This window comes from Nicotiana attenuata, unplaced genomic scaffold (genome assembly GCF_001879085.1).
Source record: "Nicotiana attenuata strain UT unplaced genomic scaffold, NIATTr2, whole genome shotgun sequence".
NCBI lineage: Eukaryota > Viridiplantae > Streptophyta > Magnoliopsida > Solanales > Solanaceae > Nicotiana > Nicotiana attenuata.
In genome coordinates this window covers 294,306-320,011 of record NW_017670882.1, presented here as the reverse complement: position 1 = coordinate 320,011, position 25,706 = coordinate 294,306, and the positions used below count along the sequence as shown (strand labels likewise).

General features: G+C 36.2%; 1 pseudogene; it reads left to right on the top strand.

Moving 5' to 3' along the window:
- The first annotated feature begins 1,045 nt into the window (after positions 1-1,045).
- LOC109244182 lies at positions 1,046-13,668 on the top strand (annotated as a pseudogene).
- The last annotated feature ends 12,038 nt before the right edge of the window (positions 13,669-25,706 follow it).

The window sequence follows — 25,706 nt, the reverse complement described above, 5'->3', positions numbered from 1 at the left end:
CAGTAACTTGATACCCCTTGTTATAATACATGATATCACCTTTGTTATTGTACAACGGTACACCGTACTCCACCTCCATTTCTCCGGCATCCTCTTCGCCCTGAAAATAATATTAAACAGCTCAGTCAGCCACTCCAAACCTGCTCTATCCACAGACTTCCAAAATTCAACCAGAATTTCGTCTAGCCCGGTCGCCTGCCCCTACTCATATTACGCATAGCCCCCACGGTCTCCTCAACCTTAATGTGCCTACAATACCTATGGCCTCGAAGACTCCGAATTACAAGAGATTATGACTCACAATATTTATATGCGACTTTTAAATTTATAAATTTACTTCAAAAAATTGAAGAGCAAATGTCTAATTATAGAAAATTTTGAAACTGATTGGTGTGCTTTGAGTTACGATTTACGATGATCAAGGATGCGGTGGAATTATGAAAGTTTCTTCACTCTTATAATTAAAAATCTCAAATTTGAGTCCTAAAAATAAAATAACCTTCGGTGAGAAGAGCTATTATAGGATCTTAATCATCTTATGTTGCGAATTCTAATTAATAGGATTAGTGGGTTTCGAGCACCGTATATATGTTTTTGTGTGTGTGTGGGGGGGGGGGGGGGGGGGGTAGAGTCCCTCATTCTTTTCTACTCGAGAATAGATCTAGTAGATGTTTATCGTCATTTTGAAATTATAGTGAATGGAATACTAGGAAAAGGTACTTATTTAAAAAGGGAAAAGATCCAAAGCTCCAAATGCTCAACTTTCATGAGATGAAAAAATTAATTTTTACCTTGCATAATTCAGACATCATCCATAAATACCCCTTCCTTGTTGCCTTTTTGTTTTCTTAATTTCCCTCCCTCATTTCTTCAACAGTTTCCAGTCCCCCTCCCTCACCTCACTTTTTTTTTTTTTTTTTTTTTTTTTTTTTTTTTTTTTTTTTTCAATTGGGGAGGGGAAGACGAAATAGGGGAGGGAACTACAATAAAATAGAACCTCATCAACAAGATGAAAGTTTATGTAATCAATCAACTGTACTACTAAAATTTTGAGTTGGTGTGGCTATGGCAATATGGGTCAATTTGTCACACATGGAAATTCAAGAAAGCTAATCTATACTACGTGGTTGCAACCATTGTTATTTGTTGTAGCTTTTATGTAATCGGACTTTGGCTACAAGGTGGTGTTAACACCACCCAATTATCCTCCACCACCCTCCTACCCACCCTCCCCTGCAACCCATCGAACAACAACACAAATTACAATTATGGTTCGACGATTTCCCTCGACTTCACTGGCCACCACACCACCGCTGACCTAGTCCCACTCTCACCTTCGGCGCGTGTAAACCACTACCCTTCATGCAACCCCGAGCTGTGTGATCACACCCCATGCGAGGACTTAAAGAGGTCATTGAAGTTCGATAGGAATATGCTTATATATAGAGAATGGCATTGTCCTGAGAAGAATGAGCGGTTAAAATGCAGAATTCCAGCACCTTTTGGTTATAAACCGCCGTTCAGGTGGCCGGAAAGTCGTGACTCGGTTTGGTATGCGAATGTTCCACATAAACATCTTACGGTTGTGAAAGCCCGTCAGAATTGGGTCCGGTTTAAGGATGACCGGTTCACGTTCCCCGGCGGCGGCACCATGTTCCCATTTGGAGCCGATGCTTATATTGACTATATTGGGAACTTGATCAAGCTTAAAGATGGCTCCATTAGGACCGCCATTGATACCGGTTGTGGGGTACGCTTCATTACTTCTTTTGAATTGAAATTTTCCTTTCTCTGTGTGTTGAAATGTTTTGGCCATATGTTTTTAATATTTGGTTAGAAAGTGAAAGTATTTTCTAAAAAAGTTTGTTATAGTAGTACATTATGCATTTTTTACACAATTAGTGTAATTTAAACTACTATAGCAACTGACTTATCATTTATTTTAGGTAATAAAATGGGTTATTAAATAGAGTTATCCGTAATCTAACTCAAATTCTGGATAGCATTATTAGGATTCAAATTCCGAGCGAAATTTTCTACTACCATTACAGCTAGTAGGAAGTCCCCTCATGAAATTTAACCTCTTTTAGGATGTGATTGGTACGAAGTAAAATATTTTTCGAAAAATATTTTTCAATTTTCTCATGCTTGGTTAGTATTTTTTCCTTATTAACTCATTTTTCTCCAATTGGTGGAAAATATTTTCCCAATCAAAAGAAGGAAATACATTTTTCAAAACTCTTTTTCAACCTTTCCTACCATATTCCCATCCCCCACCAACCCACACATACCCACCCCAACCACCCACCCTCACCCACACCCACCCTCCCCCCAACCTCACCCTAAATAGAAAAATTTTTAATAGTACTTTCTTTTCATGTTATAGATAGCGTATTTTTTTTCATTTTTAACAAATGAGTATTTTCTTTTCATGATATAAAAAAGTATTTTTTTTATTTTAACAAAAAAAGTATTTTCTTTCATGATGTTATAAAAATATTTTCTTTCATTTCAACAAAATAATATAGTAAAAAGTATTTTTTTTCATTCAACAAAATGATGCAGTAAAAATAATTTTCTTTCATTTCAACAAAAAGAGTATTTCTTTCATGATAATGAAAAACTATTTTCTTTCATTTTAACAAAATGAATATGTTCTTTGGATTATGTAGAAAAAATATTGTCTTTCATCTCAATCTTTTCATGATGTAGAAAAAGTATTTTCTTTCATTTCAATCTTTTCATGACGTAAAAAAAGTAATTTTCTTTTGTTTTGACAAAATGATGCAGCAAAAAGTATTTTCGTTCATTTCAACAAAAAAAAAAAAAAAAGCCCCCGAAACCACACATCCTCTCATGCAAACAAATACATTTATTTATCTCTCAAGTTTAGGAAAAGCAGAAAACTTCATGGAAGACTTAGCTCTGTTCCCTCTCCTTGTGCGGGTGCAAGCTCAAGGCAGTGTATAAAATGACTGCCCAAAAAAAGCAAGGGACAGCGCCTTTAGAATGAGTGAACCATCTTTGTCATTGTGGATTAAGGATCTCAAATGAAATTTGCTAATTATTCCAACTAAACGAGTTCCTTCTTTTTTCCTTTCTATCATATCTAACTGTTTTATTCTTTTTCTATTTCTTGTCATCCACCATAAGAGGCTAATTTTACGTGTACAAGTTCAGGTTGCAAGTTGGGGTGCTTACCTGCTCTCCCGAAACATCCTACCAATTTCATTTGCACCCAAAGACGAACATGTTATATTAGTTAGTGTTTTGATGGGAGTATTTGAGAAGAGGTTGTTTTGTCCCTCATTGAAAAACGAAAGAAAGGAAGAAGTGTTTAAAAGCACTTCTTTGTCTTATATGATTTGATGGCTCAAATTTCACCCGCTGGAAAGATAAATTGCTGTTCTTTCTCACGGAGTTGGGAATAGCATATCTACTGAGTTCTGATCTTACTGCAATGCCAGAACCTACTGTTGAAGATTCTGACGAAATTAAGGCGGCACGCAAAAAACGTGAAGATGATGAGGTGCGCTGTAGAGGTTTTATTTTAAACTCTCTTTCTGATCGTTTATATGATTTGTTCCGTCCTCACAAATCACCACAAGAAATCTGGAAAGCCTTGGAACAGAAATATACTGCTGTGAAACAAGGAACAGACAGATTCCTTGGAATAAAATTTTTTGAATTTCAAATGATAGATGGGAAATCTGTCATGGAACAAGGTTGATGAGTTGCTTGTTTTGATATCTAGACTCAAAGATTTTAAAGTCGATATTTCTGAATCTCTTCAAGTGGCTGCAATACTTGCAAAATTATCAGCCACTTGGAATGATTATAGGAAGAAATTATTACATTCTTCTGAAGACTTTAATGTGGATCAGTTGACAAAGCATATTCGGATTGAAGAAGAGTCACGAAAACGTGAAAATAAATATGCTACAGAAACTAGTTCAAAGGTGAATTATGTTGAGTCTAGTAAGGCAAACAATTCAGGAAAATCTGGAAACAAGGCTGGAAAGAAGAGAAAGTTTGAGGCTGCTCCAAAGGAAAATTCTTCTAACATTAAGAAAGGTCCGTGTTATACTTGCGAAAAAATGGGTCATTTTAAGAGAGATTGCAGGTTTCGTAAGAGACAGAAAAATGAAGAAAATGCTGGACAGAAGAGGGTAAATAATGTTGAACAACAACAAGCTTCTTCTTCGGATATTGTTGCTATGATTTCTGCCTTTACCAACTTGAATCTGAGTATGGTAACTGAATGCAACATGGCAGCAACTATGAAATCTGCAGATTGGTTGTATGATTCCGGTGCTACAGTTCATGTACGCAATGACAAGAGTTTCTTCAAACATTATGAAGTTGCAACAAGTGATGAAAAGGTTTTGATGGGAAATCATGACACCGCCAAGATCTTTGGAAAAGGAACAGTTCAACTACAATTCACTTCGGGAAAGAAGTTGATTTTAATTAATGTTCATCATGTACCTGATGTTAGGAAGAATTTAATTTCTGCAAGTTTATTAAGTAAGAAAGGCCTCAAAACTGTTATAGAGGCAGAAAAGATTATTTTCTCTAAGAATGGTGTATTTGTAGGACAAAGCTACTCTTGTGAGGGCATGTTCAAATTAAGTATTAATAAAGTTGAAGTTTCTGCTTATATGATTGAGTCATCTATTAATTTATGGCATGCTAGACTTTCACATGTTAATTTTCGATATGTTAAGTTTATGTCTAAAAATAAATTAATTCCTGCTGTTAAGAATAATGATAAAAAAGTGAAATATGCATACAAGCTAAGATGACTAAGAAATCTTTTTCAAAGAATGAAAGAGCAAGTAATCTACTTGAACTTGTGCATTCCGATATATGTGAACTAAATGGCCATTTAACTAGAGGTGGAAATAGATACTTTATTACTTTTATAGATGATCATTCTAGATATACACATGTTTACCTAATGAAAACAAAAGATCAAGCATTTGATATGTTTAAGAGTTACAAAGCATTAGTTGAAAATCAATTGGAAAAGAAAATTAAAATCCTACGTAGTGTTTGAGGAAGCGAATATCTTTCCAATGAATTTTCTGTATTTTGTGAAGAAAATGGTTTGATTCACCAAGTTAGTGCACCGTATACCCCACAACAAAATGGTCTTGTTGAAAGAAAAAATAGAACGTTGGTAGATATGGTTAATGCCATGCTTTTACATGCAAAGTTACCAACGAATTTGTGGGGAGAAGCTTTGTTAACGGCTTGTTTTGTGCATAATAGAGTACCTTCAAAGAAATTTAAGGTTTCACCATATGAATTATGGAAAGGAAGAAAGCCTAACTTAAATTTCTTAAGGGTATGGGGCTGTTTAGCCTATTATAGAATTCCAGATCCTAAAAGAACTAAGTTAGGACCTAGAGGAATTAAAAGCATATTTGTAGGATATGCTGAGGACTCAAAGGCATACAGATTATTGGACATTGAGTCTAAGTATATTGTGGAATCTAAAGATGTTGAGTTCTTGGAAACAAATTTTATTGGTGATTTTAATGAGGATACAGAAATTACTAAACAAGATGCTAATGCAGTAACACAAGAAAATTGTGCAGAACCTAGTTTTTCTTCTAACAATAAAAGAAAGGCAATTGAATCTCCTGTAGAACCAAGAAAAAGTCAAAGAGTTAGAAAAGAAAAAAATATAGGTTCTGATTTTATTTCTTCTCAAGCACTAGTCTTTTTGGTAGAAGGAAGTAGAGATGAAGTATTAAATAAAATACCCATTATTTTAAATTTCGAAGAGGATCCTAAAACCCATAGTGAGGCTATGGCTTCGCGGGATTCTTCTTTCTGGAAAGAAGCTGTAAATGATGAAATGGATTCTCTTTTATCAAATGGTACATGGGTATTGGCAGATTTACCTTCTAATACTAAACCTATTGGGTGTAAATGGGTTTTTAGAAGAAAATACAATACTGATGGTTCTCTACAAACATTTAAAGCTAGACTAGTAGCCAAGGGATTTAGACAAAAGGCAGGAGTAGATTATTTTGACACATATGCTCCTGTGGCCAGGATTACCTCAATAAGAGTATTGTTTGCTTTGGCATCAATATATAATCTAAATGTACATCAAATGGATGTTAAGACGGTATTCTTAAATGGTGATCTTGATGAAGAAGTTTATATGGAGCAACCCGAAGGGTTTGTGCTTCCTGGAAATGAGAAGAAAGTTTGTAAATTAGTTAAGTCCTTGTATGGGTTAAAACAAGCTCCAAAATAATGGCATGAAAAATTTGATATTGTTATATTATCAAATAATTTTAAACATAACGGAGCTGATAAATGTATTTATTCCAAATTCACAAAGGACTATGGAGTGATAGTATGTCTTTATGTTGATGACATACTAATCATAGGAACTACATGCAAGGCATAAATAAAACTAAGAAGTATTTAACTTCTCAATTTAAAATGAAAGATTTGGGAGAAGTTGATACTATCCTAGGTGTTAAAGTTAAAAGACATAGTGGGGGTTTTGTCTTATGTCAGTCTCACTATATTGACAACGTTCTTTCCAAGTTTAATCATTTGGGTATTAAAGAATTTAATACTCCATTTGATGCTTCAAGCAAGATGGTTGAGAACCCCGGAAGATCTGTTAGTCAATTAGACTATGCTAGTGGAATTGGTAGTTTAATGTATGTTATGCATTGTACTAGGCTAGATATTGCCTTTGCGGTTTGTAAATTGTCAAGATATACTCACAATCCAAGTGGTGATCACTGGAAAGGTATAGTGAGGATACTTGGTTATCTGAAAAGGACAAAAACTTTTGCCTTATATTATAACAGATTTCCTTCAGTGTTAGAAGGATATTGTGATGCTAGTTGGATAACTAGTGTTGGTTGTCACACCTCCTTTTTTACACCACCCGACGAGGCAGTATATAAGGGAGTTTTTTCAATTAAAGTGACATTATTCGAAATGGGATTAATTATTGATCAGAGTCGCCACTTGGAATAAATTATGGTGTCCCAAGTCACCGGTTTATTTTAAATCCCAAATCGAGGAAGTTTTATTTTTTGAAGAGTCTGCGAACCAGAAATTCTAGGTAAGGAATTCCGTTAACCCGGGAGAAGGTGTTAGGCATTCCCGGGTTCCGTGGTTCTAGCACGGTCGCTTAGTGATTATTATTTGGCTTAATTAAATTATTTAGTGACGTGTTTTAGAACCTATGTGTACTTTACCTTTTAACCGCTCCTAATTACTATCGTGATTATGAAATTATCTTGAAAACGAGTCACATGTACGTGTACTCTTTTTGTTTGCGCGTCAAAAATCATGTCACGCGTACGTGTCCATAATTAATAACACTTTATTATTATTAAAATTATTTGACCAAAGTCACGCGAACGTGTACCTTAATTATTTGTAAAAATCATAATTCATGTCACGCGGACGTGTACATAATTACGATAATAGATTAAATGCGCGCCTAAAAAGCGTTCTATGAATATTCATTTTAAATCGTAATCGTGTCCCGCGAGCGTGTACATAATCACGATGATTTGATTAATTAAAAGTTTGCCTAAAAGCATACTAACATATCCATGATTTGTATTTGGTTAAGGAGCAACGAATTTTATTTATTAGACACAACTGGGCAAGCATATGGATATTTATTTAAGGGATGGGGCTTGACAACATTTCAGCTTATTGGCCTAATTTGTCTATTCACTAATCTTTTAAGAAAAAGAAGAAAAAAAGAAAAAAAAAGTTCAAAGAAAATACACAAATACTCACGCTCTAACCATGTGAATTTTAAATTCCAATTTATGAACAAAATTCAATACACTACTTATCATTCCCTATAATTCCCTTTGGCAGTGAGAAAATGATTTTAGAAATATTAGGAACCAAATTAAATTTTAATAGAGTTCAAAAAATAAGAATAAAAAATATGGAGGAAAATGGTCAGAACTAAATAAATCAAGATATCCTTGACCAAAGTTTCACCTAAAGCAAATCTTTGAAATTTCTTATAAGTTAAAACTCATAAGGAAAAAAGATTTTTATAACTTTGTATAATACTCCAAATTTCTAATGACTTCATCAAGAACTTTAACCCAGAAGAATTAGAAGACAATGGGTCAATATCATGTTTAATATCACATAACAACACATGGAGTTAAACTTGAAATAAGAGAAGGATAAGAGTAGGAACCTCTGGTGCGAGACTTCTTTATTAAACAAGAGAAAAATCCAACAGTTACAAATGAATCTGATGCCGCTAATTCGACTGAAAATACTCCAAATCGGCGACAGAAACCGCGAACAATCGATGGAACCAACGAACCTACGGCCTCGAATAGGAACTCGACTACCAGATTTTTCAAAATTCGGATCTCTCAATCAAATCGTATGCTCATTCTCGAATTGATTTCCCCCTTTAAGAAAGACCTTGGAGGGGTTTTAATAGTGAGAAAATCAATGGAATCCTATATTCTAAAGTGTTGTCTCTCACTGTCAATTCATGTCCTCTTTGTATTTTTCCGTTTCTGTTTTTTTTTTCTATGAGTTCCCTTCCCCTATATTTATAAAGAGGAATAAAGTAGTTATCTAGTCTTGTGCAAAAGAGTTATAAGTGGGGATGTGGGATTGTGAATGGAGGAAAGTGGGGAGGTGGAGACGTGAGGAGTGGGGAAGTGGGATAGATATGTGGGGGTAGTACGTGGGTAATGGGATAGGGGAGTTAAACAAAAGATAAATGGGGCTAAAAATAAATTAAAAGCTACTAGTCTACTTATTAAGTTCTTATTTTTTTTTCTTATATTTAAATATAGGAACAAAATATGAACTCTAAGAATATGCAATTTTTTTTTAGCTTTTTAATCTTTCTCAAATAAAAACAATGAAAAAAAATGAGATAAAAATTTAAAGTATCAATATTAGACACCTTAAAGAAATATTTACAGTAAAATAGAATAGAATTTGGGTGTGGTCAAAAATTAGGTGTTCACATTGGTGATAACAAGTCAACGTCTGGGTGGATATTCACTTTAGGTGGAGGAGCAATTTCATGGGCTTCTAAGAAACAGACGTGTATAACTCATTCCACAATGGAATCTGAGTTTATTGCTTTAGCAGCTGCAGGAAGAGAAGCAGAATGGCTGAGAAATCTATTGTTGGATATAAAGTTGTGGCCAAAACCAATGCCATCTGTTCTCTTGCACTGTGATAGTGAAGCAACTATGCTAAGGCATTTAGCAAAATATACAATGAAAAATCTAGACATATTGCTTTAAGACATGAGTACATAAGACAATTAATTTCGGATGGAATTATTACTGTTGTGTACATCAAGTCTAAAGACAACCTTGCTGACCCATTCACTAAAGGACTCGCGAGGGATATGATAATAAGCACAACAAGTGCTATGGGTCTAAGGTAATTTAAATTTATCACTAGTAACGGGAACCTTACCTTTCTTATTATTTAACAATATTAAAGGTTTAAAAGGTAATAACAAGTTATAGTTGTGACGGATAGCGGGTACTGAAAATTAGTACCTAGAAAAGGAGGATGAGTATAAAAAATACTCTTAGTGAAAAAGCAGAGTTCGGTTTAGGAACTAAAGAAGTCCGTGTTAAGGATTTGGTTAAATCTTCACCTATGTAAATACAAGAAGTGGTGCCGCTTCGATCAAAGTTTGGGATACAAGACTTGATAAGTGTTTATGAATTCAGGAAGTAGCACAAGGCCATAATTGGGTGCTAAAACTCACGGTGAACAAATTGTGAAGTTGGTACGATTTATGTGTATAAAGCTTTTCCGTCTTGTCAAAAATGAATTGTGGTTTAATAGAACTTAATCTAACCATCAATTTCGACAAGGTCTTGAATAGTTTATACAAGTAGTAGGTTTAAATCGAAAGATACCTACTATACGCATGAATCTTATAAAGAACATCAATCACTAACTAAGTGGGGGATTGTTATATTAGTTAATATTTTGATGGGAGTATTTGAGAAGAGGTTGCTTTGTCCCTCATTGGAAAAAGAAAGAAAGGAAGAAGTGTTTAAAAGCACTTCTTTGTCTTACATGATTTGAATAATTTAAAGATGTTTTGGAGGGAACTAGAATTTGGCTATATTATTAATAGTCAAGATTGGGCACTTGGGCACTTGGGCCTTGGGCCAATTAAATAGCCCGAAATTTATTTCTTTTAGTCATCTATTAATTTTATTAATAATAAAAAAATATTTTTAATTTTGAAAAGAGGTGACTTTTGTTTTTAAAAGGTGCCTATTGGCAAAGGTTGAGTCTGTTAGTCCTAACAGACGCCTAAAGGGTTTATAAATACCCCTTTCCTCTCCAAAACGAAAATCATCAGAAAAGCAACAAAGTATCTTCTTCTTTTCTGCTATCTTCAATTCACAAAATTTGTTCAAGTGGAAATTCGAGTTAATTGCTGGTACTCGAATTTCAGAGGCTTTGTAAAATCCTTGACGAATTCTGCCATAATCCCTGTAGCAACGAAATTGGGAGGCTTAAATTCCTTAAGGACAGTGACTACACTATCAAGGCCTAATTATTTCGTCCCTATATTCTGTTATTTTTTCTAACAGAACATGAAGCTCAAGTTCAATTTGCCCTCGAGCTAGGAGTTCCGGCATTGATTGGCATAGGCTACCTTACCCTGCTAGAGCTTTTGATATGGCACACTGTTCTCGCTGTCTCATCCCTTGGGGAAAATATGGTAATCTAAGGGTGTGTTTGGTATGAAGGAAAATATTTTCCGAAAATATTTTCTAATTTTCTCATGTTTGGTTGGCTTAAATGTTTTGAAAACCATTTTCCTTACTCATTTTTCTCCAATTGGAGTAAAATGTTTTCCTTATCAAGAGAAGGGAAAATATTTTCCAAAACTCCTTCTCAACCTTCCCTACCCTCACCAACCCACCCCACCCCCTCTCTCCAAAAAAGATTTTTTTTTCTTTCAAATTTTAGTTTTCCGTTACCACCCACCCTACTACCCCTCCACCCCACCCCCCACCCCCTACCGCAAAAAAAATTATTTTTTTACCTTATTTATTTTATTGCAATTTTAAATTCTGATTTTCGTTTTCTACACCACTCACCCCCAACTGCTCCTCCCCCCTACCCCGCACAAAATAAAAATTTACTTTTTGTTTTGTAATTTCAAATTCTATTTTTTTTCGTTTTCTGACAACACTGGCCCCCCCCCCCCCCACCCCCCGAAAAAAAAAATATTTTTCAGTTTTACTTTTTTTATTTATCGGTTTAAAGGTTCAAAATTTTACAAGTTCTAAAGTTATGAGTTCGGAGGTTTATGTGTTTGGAAGTTTACGGGCTTAGAAATTATAAAGTTTACGGGTTAGAAATTCCGCGGTTTCGAAAGTTTATGAAAAATGTGGGTTCGAAAGGTTGTTGGTTTGAAAGTTTATGGCTTCATATTTATTATATCTAAATTATGTATGAATACTTTTGAGAAGTCATTTTCCTTTGCGTACCAAACACCGAAAAATGAATAAGATTACTACTTGTTTTCTTGGAAAATGTTTTCCATTCCGTTATACCAAACACACCCTAAGTGATATACCTTTGCTCTTTTTACTCAGTATTCATCATGTTCAGAAAATGAAGATCGATCTTTTAATTACAGTCTTTTACTTTTTATCCATTTGATGTGGATCAGATGGGCTATATTTAATTGAAGTTGATCGAATTTTACGTCCTGATGGATACTGGATTCATTCTGGACCACCTATTAACTGGGAAACTCACTGGAACGAGTGGAAAAGAACAGCCGAAGATTTGAAAGAAGAGCAAGATCAAATTGAAAGTGTTGCAAGAAGCCTATGCTGGAAGAAAGTAACTCAGAAAGGTGACCTAGCAATCTGGTAGAAGCCTACTAATCAATCATATGCATTGCAAAATTAATCGAAAGGTCTTCAGGGATTCCCCATTTTGCCAGGAACAAGATCCCGATAAAGCATGGTAATATTCTACTTCTTGAATTATTTTAATTCAACCAAGGTTAGATCTCGTTTCTAGCCTGCCTGCTGCGCATGACGTGTACTCTTTCACATGTGATTTTCTTGCATACAATGTCTAAGAGACCTTTCATAGTCCTTGTGTAAGCAGGAGCCAAATGAACTGCAAAGAAGTACTTGTGCTCTCATTATCAAACATTTGCTCAAAGATCTGATCCTTTATCTCTTATTCTCTATGTCCCTTCTAGGACTCTCAAATTGAAAACTAAAAAGCGCAATGATGACTCACACTGAGCCTCGGAAGGGCTCCTTAGGCAGATTCATCTCCTTTCTTCCACTGTCCTTAAAACACTGTGTTGATACCAAGACCATTTTATAGAAAAGGCATGATCTGTGTCACATTGATCTTCATTCGAACTAGTTTAAGTACACCTTTTGTCACTTTAATTTTTCTTTGTAACTTTTTAACAATATTCCACACTTTTGTCAGTGGTACCAAACTACTTGACCAACTTAGTCTAGAAATTTATGGTACCTGATTAAAAAAGCATCCAACTTCGGTGAAGTCAAAACTATGCATCCTAGATGAAGTATAGAATTAGGTAGAGTGTTCCCTAATGTATTTACTGAAGACTCTTCAATCATCCAGGTACACCAAGATTGATGCTTGTTTGAATCCCCTTCCTGAAGTGTCAAATGTTAGAGATATTGCTGGAGGGCCACTGGCGAATTGGACGGAAAGATTGACTGCTATCCCTCCTAGGATTGCTAGTGGAAGTATAGAGGGAGTTACTGCAGAGGGCTTCTCTAAAGATACAGAATTGTGGAAGAAGAGAGTTGCTCACTACAAGGCCTTGGACTTCCAATTAGCAGAACGTGGAAGGTACCGTAATATACAATTGACATGAATGCCTGGTTGGGAGGATTTGCAGCTGCACTTGTTGATGATCCAGTTTGGGTCATGAACGTCGTCCCTGTTGAGGCCGAAGTCAACACCCTCGGAGTTATCTATGAACGTGGTTTGATCGGGACATACCAAAGCTGGTAGGCCCACTGCTCCAATGGAAAGTTTGTGTTTTGCCATTTCCTGCTTGTTACTGATGATGCTCTTTTCTTTTAGGTGCGAAGCCATGTCTACGTACCTGAGAACTTATGACTTCATACATGCTGATTCTGTTTTTAGCCTCTACCAGGACAGGTAACCGTTGGATGGTTTATATTCCTCTATCATTCAGTGTTGCGTGTTTTATTGATCGTTGACTTACGTTATGTATGCAGATGTGGAATGGAAGATATATTATTGGAAATGGACAGAATCAAGGCAGTGTAATTTTCCGAGACGACGTAGATGTTTTGGTAAATGTGAAGAGCATAATAGATGGACTACAATGGGATAGCAGGATGGTTGATCATGAGGGTGGCCCTCATGTTAGGGAAAAGCTTCTAATTGCTACTAAGCAGTATTGGACAACACCAGCCCCTGCAAGATAAACAACACTTCATAGGCATCAATGAATCTTCTAAGTATAGTGTTACAATATAATCTTGCCAATTCTTTACTAATTTTGTTTGTTCAATGAGCTCTTATGATTTTTCATTGACCTCTCTATCTCTTTGGATTCAAAATAAACAAGAGGATATTGAGGTTTTCCCCTGAGATTAGTTTTTTACTATCTGGCTTTCCAACCGGCTTGTAAGATTTTACTTTTACCCCTACTCTTTTATATTTTGAAATGCAAAATTTGGTATAGGGATAAGGTTTTATTCGATACTGTTAAATTGACTAAAGATGGGTTTCTTTCTACTATGAACATTTGATCCAACATGTCAACAAGTTTTGGATGGTTTAAAGGAAACAATTGAATGATTAATAATCACATGTTGCGTATGTGTTATGGGTAATACTATTTATGGGGTATGTATTATTTGTATTATTGGGAAAAGTATTCAACATGCTAATTTATTTAACACTACTAGAAAACTGGAGTCCATTACTCAAATAGTCACTGAACTATCTCAAATTATCTCTTAAAATCACTTTTCTTTCGTTTGTAACAACAAAGTCACTGAACTATGCCTATTGCACTCAGAAGGTCACTCAACTGGATTTTTCAAATTTTGGATTGCCAAATACCTATTATACCCTCAAGATTATAAACATTTATCTTCTTTTTATTATTTTTAAACTTTTTAAATATTGTAATTTTTTCCCTTTTAATTTATATTATGGACTTACCTATAGAATAAATAAATATTATTTATAAATTAAAAAACTAAATAGTACTGAGCATGGTTAAAAAAATTAAATAGAATAATTTGTTAGTAATAATAATTATAGTATTAACAACAAAAATTCAAAAATTTATTTACACAATTCAGAATGAAAGAAAACAAAGGTTGTAAAATATATATTTATGCACGTAATATAAAAATAACTATTCAAATAAGGGTATTTTTACAATATACGTTATATATTCTTGAAAATTATACTCAATTATATTATTATGTTTCTACCAACTTTCCGACGACACAAAGTTATGTCACCGGAAAGTTGGGGGACTATCTGTATAGGATAAAATATGCTATGTTAAGTCGTGCACGGAATATATATAACATAATTGAGCATAATATTTAAGAATATATGATGCATATTATAAAATATATTTATTTAATAATAATTTTTATATTACGTGCATGGAATATATATTTTACAACCTTTATTTTCTTTCATTCTTGTGTAAATAAATTTTTTAATTTTTGTTGTTAATACTAAAATTATTATTACTAATAAATTATTCTAATTTATTTTTTTTACTATACTCATTATTTTATTATTCCAACATTATATATGCTTAAATACTTTTTATTTTTTAAATTTGTAAATAATATTTATTTATTCTATAGGCAAGTCCATAATATAAATTAAAAGGGGAAAAATTATAATATTAAAATGTTTAAAAATAATAAAAAAATAAATGTTTATAATTTAGAGGGTAAAATAGGTATTTGGCAATCCAAAATTTGGATAATCTAGTTGAGTGACCTTCTGAGTGCACTAGACATAGTTCAGTGACTTTGTTGTTACAAACGAAAGAAAAGTGACTTTAGAAGATAATTTGAGATAGTTCAGTGACCATTTGAGTAATGGATTCTAGAAAATTGGCATTTTTCGTTCAAGGCATACCGACCGAAATCGGTCGAAAAGAAAACCGACCGAAATCGATCGGAAATTAAGTATTTGATCGCAAAAGACAACAAAAATTTTTCTGACAATGGAAATAGTGGTCCCACAGCAAAAAAATAAAAATTCCGGCCAATTTCGATCGAAAATTGGTCAATATTTGACCAACACCTGGTCATACTTGTATATAATGTAAAAAAATAATTTTTTATTCAAATTTTTCCAAATTTTTGACCGAATTCGGTCGGAAAGTTTGAAATTATTATTTTTCGCCCAAGAAAAAAATTTAATATAGCTTATAATTAAATATTTCCGACCGAGTTCGGTCTGAAACACGGTTTTAAAATAACTAAAATATAAATTTAATAATATTTGTGTGTGTGTGTAAATAATAAATAGCTTTTAAATAAACAACATTTAATACTTACTTGATGTGTGTGTATATATATAAATATATATGTTTTCTATTTTCTATTTCTATTATATAGAAAAGAGAAGTTGGTCGACCAAGGGCAAAATTGTCATTGTACGTTGCCATTTTATTTTTTCAAGGGCAAATCTCTTATTAGTTCCCCAAAGTAATAAGTAGTAATCATGTTTGGGATATACCCACACAATTCTAGAAGAATCTCTTATGAGAACAAGAAACCCTCGGTTGTTGGTCTTTCAATTTCAGTAAATTTTCTCTCAACTTTTGCTTTAATTATCTTCCAATTCTTATCAAAGACTACTCTATTAAAATGGTAATTTTATCCTTCTCTCATCTTTCTCATTCCAAAAATTAGATGCAAAGCTGCTCTTCTCTTATTCCAACAATCTTCATCAATTTCATACTACTATTTCACTTCTCTTCATCTTCTTAGCGGGCATGTATGGTATGCTTTTCTTTAATGTTTTCCCAAATCTTCTTCTAGCTCTCTTCAGATTTTCGAATGTATAGCTGAAATCCATGGCTGTTGTTGCAATGTTTATGCCTAACTGTCTCTTCAATATTCTTAGGCCTTCACTTTATACATTTTAATTTGCATGATTGTTATTTTTCTTTAAACTTTCAAAGTCTACTCTTTCAGTTCTTTTCGTCTTCACAGTTCAGTGTTACATTTTATTTCGATTATGCTTTTCTTTCAATTTTTGCCTAAACTTTTTTCCAGTTTTCTTCGCACTTTCTAGTTTCATGGCTGAAATGAGTGATTAATGTTGTCTTTTTCTTCTGATCCTCTTAAATTTTCCACATTTGCTCTGCTTAGGGAAGTTATTATGAGTTCCCAAGTTGGTAATTTGTTAAATCTCTCATCAACAAGAAAAGTCTTATTTTTACATATTTCAAGATACTAGATATTTTCGTTTCTATACATCTTACTGCGTCAAGAGAAACCAAAATGAATTTTTTGATTTTTGAGCATAATTCCTCTTCTGCTAGTTGAAATCATGGTATGGCTCCTCATTTTTCAGTTTTTGTTTCTTATTCAGTTGTATTCTATGTTTTGGATATTTATGCTTCTGCAATTGTGAAAGAATTCCCTAGCAAAAGTTCAGATTTCTATATTTAATTTTGGCTACAAAAATTAAACATGTAATTCAAGCCTCAATCCCTAAAAAAATATTCAAGGAATACAAAAGTTGCAGAGATCTCGAATATGAATCATAACAATGATGAGCACATTGGAAAAATATATGCTGACAAATTAAGAGGACTAAGAGATGTGCATTACTTAAACTAAATTTTCTACACGTTAAAATTCTTGAAATACCACTTTATTATTTTCAAGATACGCCGTCATCGGTTCTTTAAAAGACTGTCTTCCTAATCTTGTGCAAGAGATCAGGGATTAACATACGCTCTTTCTTAGTTACTCATCTAATTTAGGAGAGCTATTCCAATGAAAGAGGGTTCTTAAATTCCTAAAATTCTATTTACTAGGTCAGAAGTTGATTATTGTTTCTTTTGAGCTTCTAGATCGTACATGCAAAATTTTAATAAAAAGTCCTTTTTGAAGGAATTGAATTTTAGACCCCACACAACTGGTATACTTGGAGTAGCTAAGAGGGCTTTTTTTGTAATGACCCGACCGGTCATTTTAAGCTCTAGCGCGCCATTCAGCAGTTTGAGGCCATGAGCAGCTTCATTCAGGCATTATGACTTGTACGCGTGGTCGGAATTGAATTTCGGGGAGTTCGGAGTTGATTTGGAAAGAGAATTCTCATTTCGGATGCTTTAAGTTGAAAGAATTAGATAAGATTGGATTTTTGAGTAAACGACCTCGGAATCGGGATTCGAAGGTTCCAGCAGGTTCGTATGATGATTTCGAACTTGGGCGTATGTCCGGATCGGGTTTTGAAAGACCCGGGAACGTTTTGGCGCCTATTGTGGAAGTTAGCATTTTGGAGGAATTTCATAAGTTTGGGTTGAAGTGCATTTCAGGGTTATCAATGTCCGTTTGGGATTTCGAGTCTGGGAATAGCTCCGTATGGTGATTTTGGAGTTGGTAGCGCGATCGGAAGTGAATTCGGAGGTCCGTAGGTCAATTTGAAGTCATTTGGCTAAAGATAGAAATTTGAAGATTTTTGAGAAGTTTGACCGAGAGTTTGACTTTTTGATATCGGGGTCGGATTCCAATTCCGAAAGTTGGAGCAGGTGTGTAATGTCGAATATGACTTGTGTGCAAAATTTGAGGTCAATCGGACGTGATTTGACGGGTTTCGGCATCGAATGTAGAAGTTTGAAATTTCAAAGTTCATAAAGTTTGGATTGGAGTACGATTCATGATTTCGACGTTGTTTGATGTAATTTAAAGCCTCGGCTAAGTTCGTATTGTATTTTGGGACATGTTGGTATAATTGGTTGAAGTCCCGAGGGTCTCGGGTGGATTTCGGAAGGCTAGCAGATCGATTTCGGAAATTTGAAGTTGCTGAAAATCTGCTGCTTTTTCGTTTGCAGCTGCTGTTTTGGACAGCAATGGTGCAATCAAGGAGGCTAGTTTGGAAGCTTATATCTCGAAATCTATAAGGAATCTGAAAATTTGCAAAACATAAAAGTTGTTTCCCTTGTATTCTAGTTTCCAGAAAGTTAAACCATTCATGATTTGGACATTTTATCAGAAAGTTATGATTGATTGAAGATGGCTGGTGGAGCAGTTTCGACAAAATTTTCTGATGCATGGAGCCAACTTTAGAAGCTCATATCTCGGAATATTTAAAGAGTTATATGGTGTACAACCTATCAAATAAAAGATCTTCGAGTATAGTTTCTAAATCTTCAAACCGTTTGTCATTTGGATATTTCCACAAGGAGTTATGGGTATTTTAACAGAAGGTGTACAACAGGGGAAAATGGTAATAGGATGTACAACCTGCACAGCGCAAGGTTCAACTCGATGAAGCCTGGGCAGATTGTTTTAAACACGAGTTTTGGCCCATTTCTTTCATTTGGCTTGGACGATTTTGGAGAGCTCAAGGAGGGATTTTCACCAAGCAACACTAGGTAAGTGATTTCTTCCTATTTTTGAGTTAAATATGTGATCTTACATGGATTTAGAAATGGAAAATTAGTATAAATTTGGAATTTTTGGGAAAGACCTAGAATTTGGAATTTTTGATTTTTACCTTGAATTTGAGCATGAATATTTGAGCAAATTGTATATTTGAGTTAGTAAAGCTATGGGTAGAATTTATTTTCGAGAAATTTCGGAATCCGGACACGTGGGCCCGAGGGCACTTTGGTCAACTTTTCGAGCGGAGTTGGGAACTTATACAATTTTAATTGTTACAAGTATTAGAGTGAATTTTTATTGGTTTGCCCGTTATTTGAATACTTTTGGGGCGTTGTGCATCAATTGGAGTCGTTGGAAGGGCTTGGAAGCCGGTTATGAAAATTTCGGAGCGAGGTGAGTCTCCTTTCTAACCTTGTAAGAGGGAGTTGTCCCCATAGGTGAGTTAGTTGGTTATGTGCTCCTATTTGTGGGGGCTACGGACGTATGAGGTGACGAGAGTCCGTGCGTAGCTACTATTATACTTAAGTCCAGGTAGTTTAGGGTCAGAAAGCATGCTTACTTGTAATACTTGCAACCTTGTTGACAAACCTAAAAATGCTTAAAACATATCGAACGTGTAAATGAATTTCTAAAAGGCTAGATGTCATTTCTTGACTTTTAAAAGAGAAACTTGTCTTTTCCTGAATATTTGCTCCTTGATGAATTATTCATTTGACTATTTGAATGTGTTTATCTATTGAGGAACGGCCAACGCCTCGGCAGATTAAATAGATGCATCTATGGTTCGCGCCATTCGACCCTCTGGTAGTGCACAGTTTAAATATTATTGGATCGGGCCGTACGTTCTCGGCATGGTTTGCGCATGCTTGTATTGCTTGCCTTGAGATTTATTGGTATTGATATTTTTCTCTCCCCGACTTGAGATAATTGAAAATTTATAAATTGTGAATCCGGAGACTTTTAATATAAAGAGGAACTTTTACCTGTTCGTGACTTAATTGAAATTACTGTTGTTCTTAATAAATTCATGATTATTCGCATTAATAATATATTACTAATGGACCACTAGTAAGTATCGAAGTCGACCTCTCGTCTCTACTTCTTCGAGATTAGACGAGATACTCGCTGGGTACACGTTGTTTTCGTACTCATACTACACTTGCTGTGCATTTTTGTTGCACAGGTTTATGTGTGGCTAGTGGCATGGTTGGTACGGAGACTTAGGTGAACAGCATTATCGAGACGCCCCGCGGTCAGCAGAGTCTCCTTCAGAGTATTGTATATTTTCATTTCTGTCCACTTGTATTCCGGACAGTCACTGTATTTTATTTCATTCACTAGTAAATGCTCATGTACTTGTGACACCAGGTTCTGGGATGATTATTGGGTATCTTGTATTTACCTCCAAACATTCTTTTATTTACATTGTAAGGATTGTCTTTTACTAGTAAAATTGAAGGAAAAACCATAGTTTTTCAAAAGTTTTAAAACGAGAACTTAAACAAGTATTTTGATTGGCTTGCTTCACAGCAGTGTCCGACGCTATCACAACTCTTAGTGGATTTTGGCTCGTGACAACTTGGTATCAGAGCACTAGGTTCCCTTAGGTCTCACGAGTCATGAGCGAGTCTAGTAGAGTCTTGCGGATAGGTACAAACACGTCTGTACTTATCTTTGAGAGGCTATAGGGCTGTTAGAAGCACTTCCCTTCTTGATTCCTCATCGTGCGGTTTAATTCCTTGAGACTTATGCCTTTATTTCCTTCCTATTCAATCTTACGCGACGCGAGCCGCTTGTTATAAATCGAGAATTGAAGAATTATAATGGTACTATCGATGTGGAGCGTGATGTTTCTCCCGGTATAGTTGATTTGGGCTATTGTCGTCGCCTTGCGGAAGGCTATCTTGTCATTTCAGCTCAGTAACAATATTCCCGAGAGCTTTGAGTCTATGCGAAGATTTCTACGATTGCTCATGATCGGTTGTCGCACAGTATGGGCGTGTTGGTAAAGTTCTTGCCTATATGTTGGGGCAGTGAAAGATTTGGAAGGGAGTCTCTCAGTGCATGATTCTGAGATTCGGTATTTCATTTCCGGCGGGGAAAAAGCAATTGGCCTATGAATGTCTTGATTTGGATCGATTGAGTAACAAGACTTGGTGTTTTCAAGTGTGGTGGAATTTTCATTTGCGACGTGGTATCGTCATCCTCGATTGAATATGTTAAGTTCGCCGGTGTTATGGTCTTCTGCAATTCGCATTTGGGGTAAGATATTGTGAAATAATATTGGAAAAGCGACAGTTAAATATCGCGGGGTGCGGTGGTTCAGGGTTTAATGTGTATTTTTAATGTTGACGGCTCGAGAACAATGATCTTCGGAAAGGTTTAAAGTTAGTAGCGATTGGTGGGTTCAAGTGTTACGAAGGTATATTTTATTTAAGGCAATAACCGAGCAGCAACGGATGAGGAAAGACATGTAGGGAGTGTCAGGCGGTGGTTAAAATTTCTAGAAGGCCAGGTATAAGAAACGAAGGTCGAGTAGTCGATTAAAAGGGGTGAGTTTTGCCAAAGTGGGAGAGTGGCGGAGTTGCATATGGGCTTTGTGGTAGGATGACTTCGCACCTAAAGGAGAGTTTGGAATGATTTGGGAATTTTAGTGAATGGTGATTGGGGTCTACGGATTAATTTGAAGTATGAACTATTATCTGGCAGGAGATTTGATATAACAGAAATGAGCTACTTGAAATGAAGAAGGATACAACATAACTTTGAATTGGAAGGATGTTGCCGCACATTTAATTGATGTCCATGAGGGGTGAATGGACTTGTGCAGCTAGAGAGTGAGCTCAAACTCAGGATGGGTTATTGATGTCGTAGTGATTGTACCCCGTGCAGCAGCGTTGGAAGATGTCGGCACGTAAATTCAACAGGTGGGTTATCTCCAGTGAGCAGATCGACGGTCGCATGATTGGCGAAGCTTTTGCGAAGAATTCTATTGGTTATACAACGAAGAGATTGGTCGTGCGAATGTGGTTGATGATTCAGAGTATAAAAAGGGGTTTTACAGAAAGATTCCGAGAATTTTTGTGGTTGATTGCGTAAGGTTATGTCAATAAGAGATAAAGAATCTTGGTGAATTCCAGAGTTGTGTAATAGTGGCTTCAAGCTAAGTAGGAGAGTCCCACCGCCTATGATTGGGTTGTATGGTTAACTACTTGCGAGGTTTCTGGTTATTAGCATATTGATGGGTTATTTCAGCTACAGGAAAAGAACATAAGTGGTAAATTGAGCAAAGGAATTGTTAAAGGTGTGCTATGGTTGGCCTTATTGGCTCATGTTCAGACTTGGGGAAGGATTTAGGATTCATGCCTTGTATAGATGCGGGTTTCAAGGAAAGTGATTCTGCCGGGTGCTTCGTCGTGAGGGTATTCATGTGCTAGAAGATTCATGGAGTTGATTATATTCGGGGCCAAGTCAGAGCGGGTGGCTCTCAACAGTAGCCCTAGTGAATTCAAAAGTTAAAGTGTGGTGCCTAATGATTTCGAGCCTATAGGTACGGTTAAGAATCAAACTTTTGTAGCAGCTTATGAGAAGAGGCCCAGAATGTTCTATGATGTTTTGATTTGTAGTGTAGTATTTGGGAGGAAAATGAGAAAAGACTTCGGATTCGTAGAGGGATTATCAGAATGGGCATACTAGTTGAGGATGCGAATGTGCGCACAAGAGAGGTATGAAATGGTTTGTGGGATTAGAGACAGCGTGGTCTCATGATTCAAGGTCACTCGGGACGAGTGCGGATGTGGTGTGTTATGTGTTGAATGGAGTTATTATTATTTCTAAGGCAATCAGGATAAATGGGAAGAAGATAGATTGATTAGCCATAGTTGAATTTACATATTGGTGGTAGTGATCAGTTCCTGCAGCGTGACCAAGTTATGCAAGTGATTTGTGACGGTACGTGTGAGGCCTGTCGGCCGCCGTAATTGATGTTATTCAGAATTATTCTACCGTTATAGCCTGTTATGTGTAGGCGGATCCCGGAAGAGCTATGGTGGCTTAGACCACTACTTAGAGATTTGCATATTCTACGGTTATGAGAATTCACCTGTGTGTTGCTATGGTTCTCCTGAAGTGAGTTAAGTGAAAAGTTTTTATATGATGAAGTGTTAATCTATTAGTGGTTCCGGAGTTATGATGAGAATCGTGTTCTATCATATATTGGCATGTTGGGTGCAATGAGTGGCATAGAGTTTGAAGTGAGGATCAAGGTTGCAGTTCGGTGTTGCCAAGGAAGTCACGAGCTCAGACGAGCAGGAAAGGAGTTACGATGTTTAAGGAAAGTTGGTATTGTCTTCGGCATCACCTAAGATAGGTGTTTTGTGAAAAAGGATTTGCATCCTGGTTAAGGATTCTTGATCGCTTTTCAGCGTTAGTGCGGCCGGTGGTTTGGATGTACAGACCTATTATCTGTTACGGAAGGTTGGGGAGCGTGCCCCACAAAAAGGTTGTATAAGTGTGGCATGTAGTCACTTGATTGATTGAAGAGTTAAACCAAGTATGAAGATTGCGATGATGTCGTTAATTTGAGAATTGATGCCTCGAGGGCACCCGGTTTATTGGGTTGTGACCTGTGGAGGATTACTCCGGTTATGACAGTAGTTCTTGTGTGTTATGAGAAAAAGGGGGGTCATTATGGACCCTTAAAAGGTTATTAGCCTAGTTCAGTGCGATCAGAATCAGCTTGAGGTCTGTGGATGGATTTAAATGTGAATATGGGCCTTATATCTGACCGAATGTACTCATTTCAGTATAGCGCTCCTTATGGAGGTGTATTCAGACATGGGGTGTTATTTCATCGTCGGCTATTTCATATAATGCTATATTATGCCGTGTGAGTTGTGAACGGCTCGATAATTTTTTTATGTATTGAGGTTCCGCGTAGCGATGGTGATATGTGAGCAGGATGGCTCTTTAGCTTCAGAACATATATCGCACCCCAGTTATGCTTGAGTTGTTAGCTTATGGCGCTATATGTCCCTTCAGGGATGGTATTATGCACTTAGTATGCTTGGGATCGATATTCGGTATCTTGTTATAATGAGCAATTTAGTTTGGTGTGTATCTCCTTATGTGAATTTTATGTGTGAATCGGGTGGCACGCCGCCATGGGTATGTTGCTTGGATCGGGTTGCACAACGCAACAGTGTGATGTTGAGTACAGTTTTCTACATTCTAATTTTTTTGTGTCTTGTTTTCCATTTTTCGAGGAAAGTCCATATTAGCAGCGTGAGTTGAGTAGTCCCTTCCAGAGTTCGTTTTTCTTTTGTATCGCGTTCGAATTGGCAGCCTATTGGCACATCGCGGCATCATATGGGACTTTTGGTCATGTCTGGGGTGGCTTGTTGCCTGAGCAGTTTGTACTGGGTGAGACCAGATTATTGGATCTAGGATCAATGCGATCGGATTATATGAAGTATATTAAAGAGCAAATACTATTGTTTGGTTCATAATAAGGTAATGATTCTTGTCAGGAGTATAGGCTCAACGGTTTGTCGGCTCGGTAGTTGGTTATGAATTCTTCACATCTCTTCCGTCGTTGCGGTATTGTGGGAGTTGGAACAAGACTTATATATATCATGAGGTGCGTTGTGAGCATCAGATTCGTGGAATTTCGACTAATTTGATCAGAGAATGTTATTGTGGTCTTGTGAGTAAAGTGGTGCAAGGTGTGAATTCAGCTAAGGTATGCAGTCATGCTGTGGTGCTGCGTGTAGTGATTGTCACGGTGTTCATATAATGGGAGCAAGCTTGACGGAGAATTTCGGATGTTGGAATCGGGTTCTAAGCATATTTGTTTGAATAAAAGAGAATATCTTCGGATTTGTTCGAGCTAATGTTCTCAACTGAGTTGTGGTAGCATGGGTAGGTGCACAAGGTGTTTAATTGTGATTTCAGACAACTCCAGCGCAGTTCTTAGCACGTTCGAGGATGAACGTATGTTTAAGTGAGAGAGAATGTAACGACCCGACCGGTCATTTTAAGCTCTAGCACGCCATTCAGTAGTTTGAGGCCATGAGCAGCTTCATTTCAGGTACTATAACTTGTACGCGTGGTCGGAATTGAATTTCGGGGAGTTCGGAGGTTATTTGGAAAGAGAATTCTCATTTCAGATGCTTTAAGTTTAAAGAATTAGCTAAGATTGGATTTTTGAGTAAAAGACCTCGGAATCGGGATTCGAAGGTTTCAGCAGGTTCCTATGATGATTTCGGACTTGGGATTATGTCCGGATTGGGTTTTGAAAGACCCGGGAACGTTTTGGCGCCTATTGTGGAAGTTAGCATTTTGGAGGAATTTCATAAGTTTGGGTTGAAGAAGTGCATTTCAGGGTTATCAATGTCCGTTTGGGATTTCGAGTGTGGAAATAGCTCCGTATAGTGATTCTGGAGTTGGGAGCGCGAAGGAAGTGAATTCGGAGGTCCGTAGGTCATTTTGAAGTCATTTGGCTAAAGATAGAAATTTGAAAGTTTTTGAGAAGTTTGACCGAGAGTTTGACTTTTTGATATCGGGGTCGGATTGCAATTCCGAAAGTTGGAGCAAGTCCGTAATGTCGAATATGACTTGTGTGCAAAATTTGAGGTCAATCGGACGTGATTTGACGGGTTTCGGCCTCGAATGTAGAAGTTTGAAATTTCAAAGTTTATAAAGTTCGGATTGGAGTACGATTCATGATTTCGACGTTGTTTGATGTGATTTAAAGCCTCGGCTAAGTTCGTATTGTATTTTGGGACATGTTGGTATAATTGGTTGAAGTCCCGAGGGTCTCGGGTGGATTTCGGAAGGCTAGCGGATCGATTTCGGAAATTTGAAGCTGTTGAAAATCTGTTGCTTTTTCTGCTGCAGCTGCCATTTTGGACAGCAATGGTGCAATCGAGGAGGCTAGTTTGGAAGCTTATATCTCGAAATCTATAAGGAATCTGAAAATGTGCAAAACATAAAAGTTGTTTCGCTTGCATTCTAGTTTCCAGA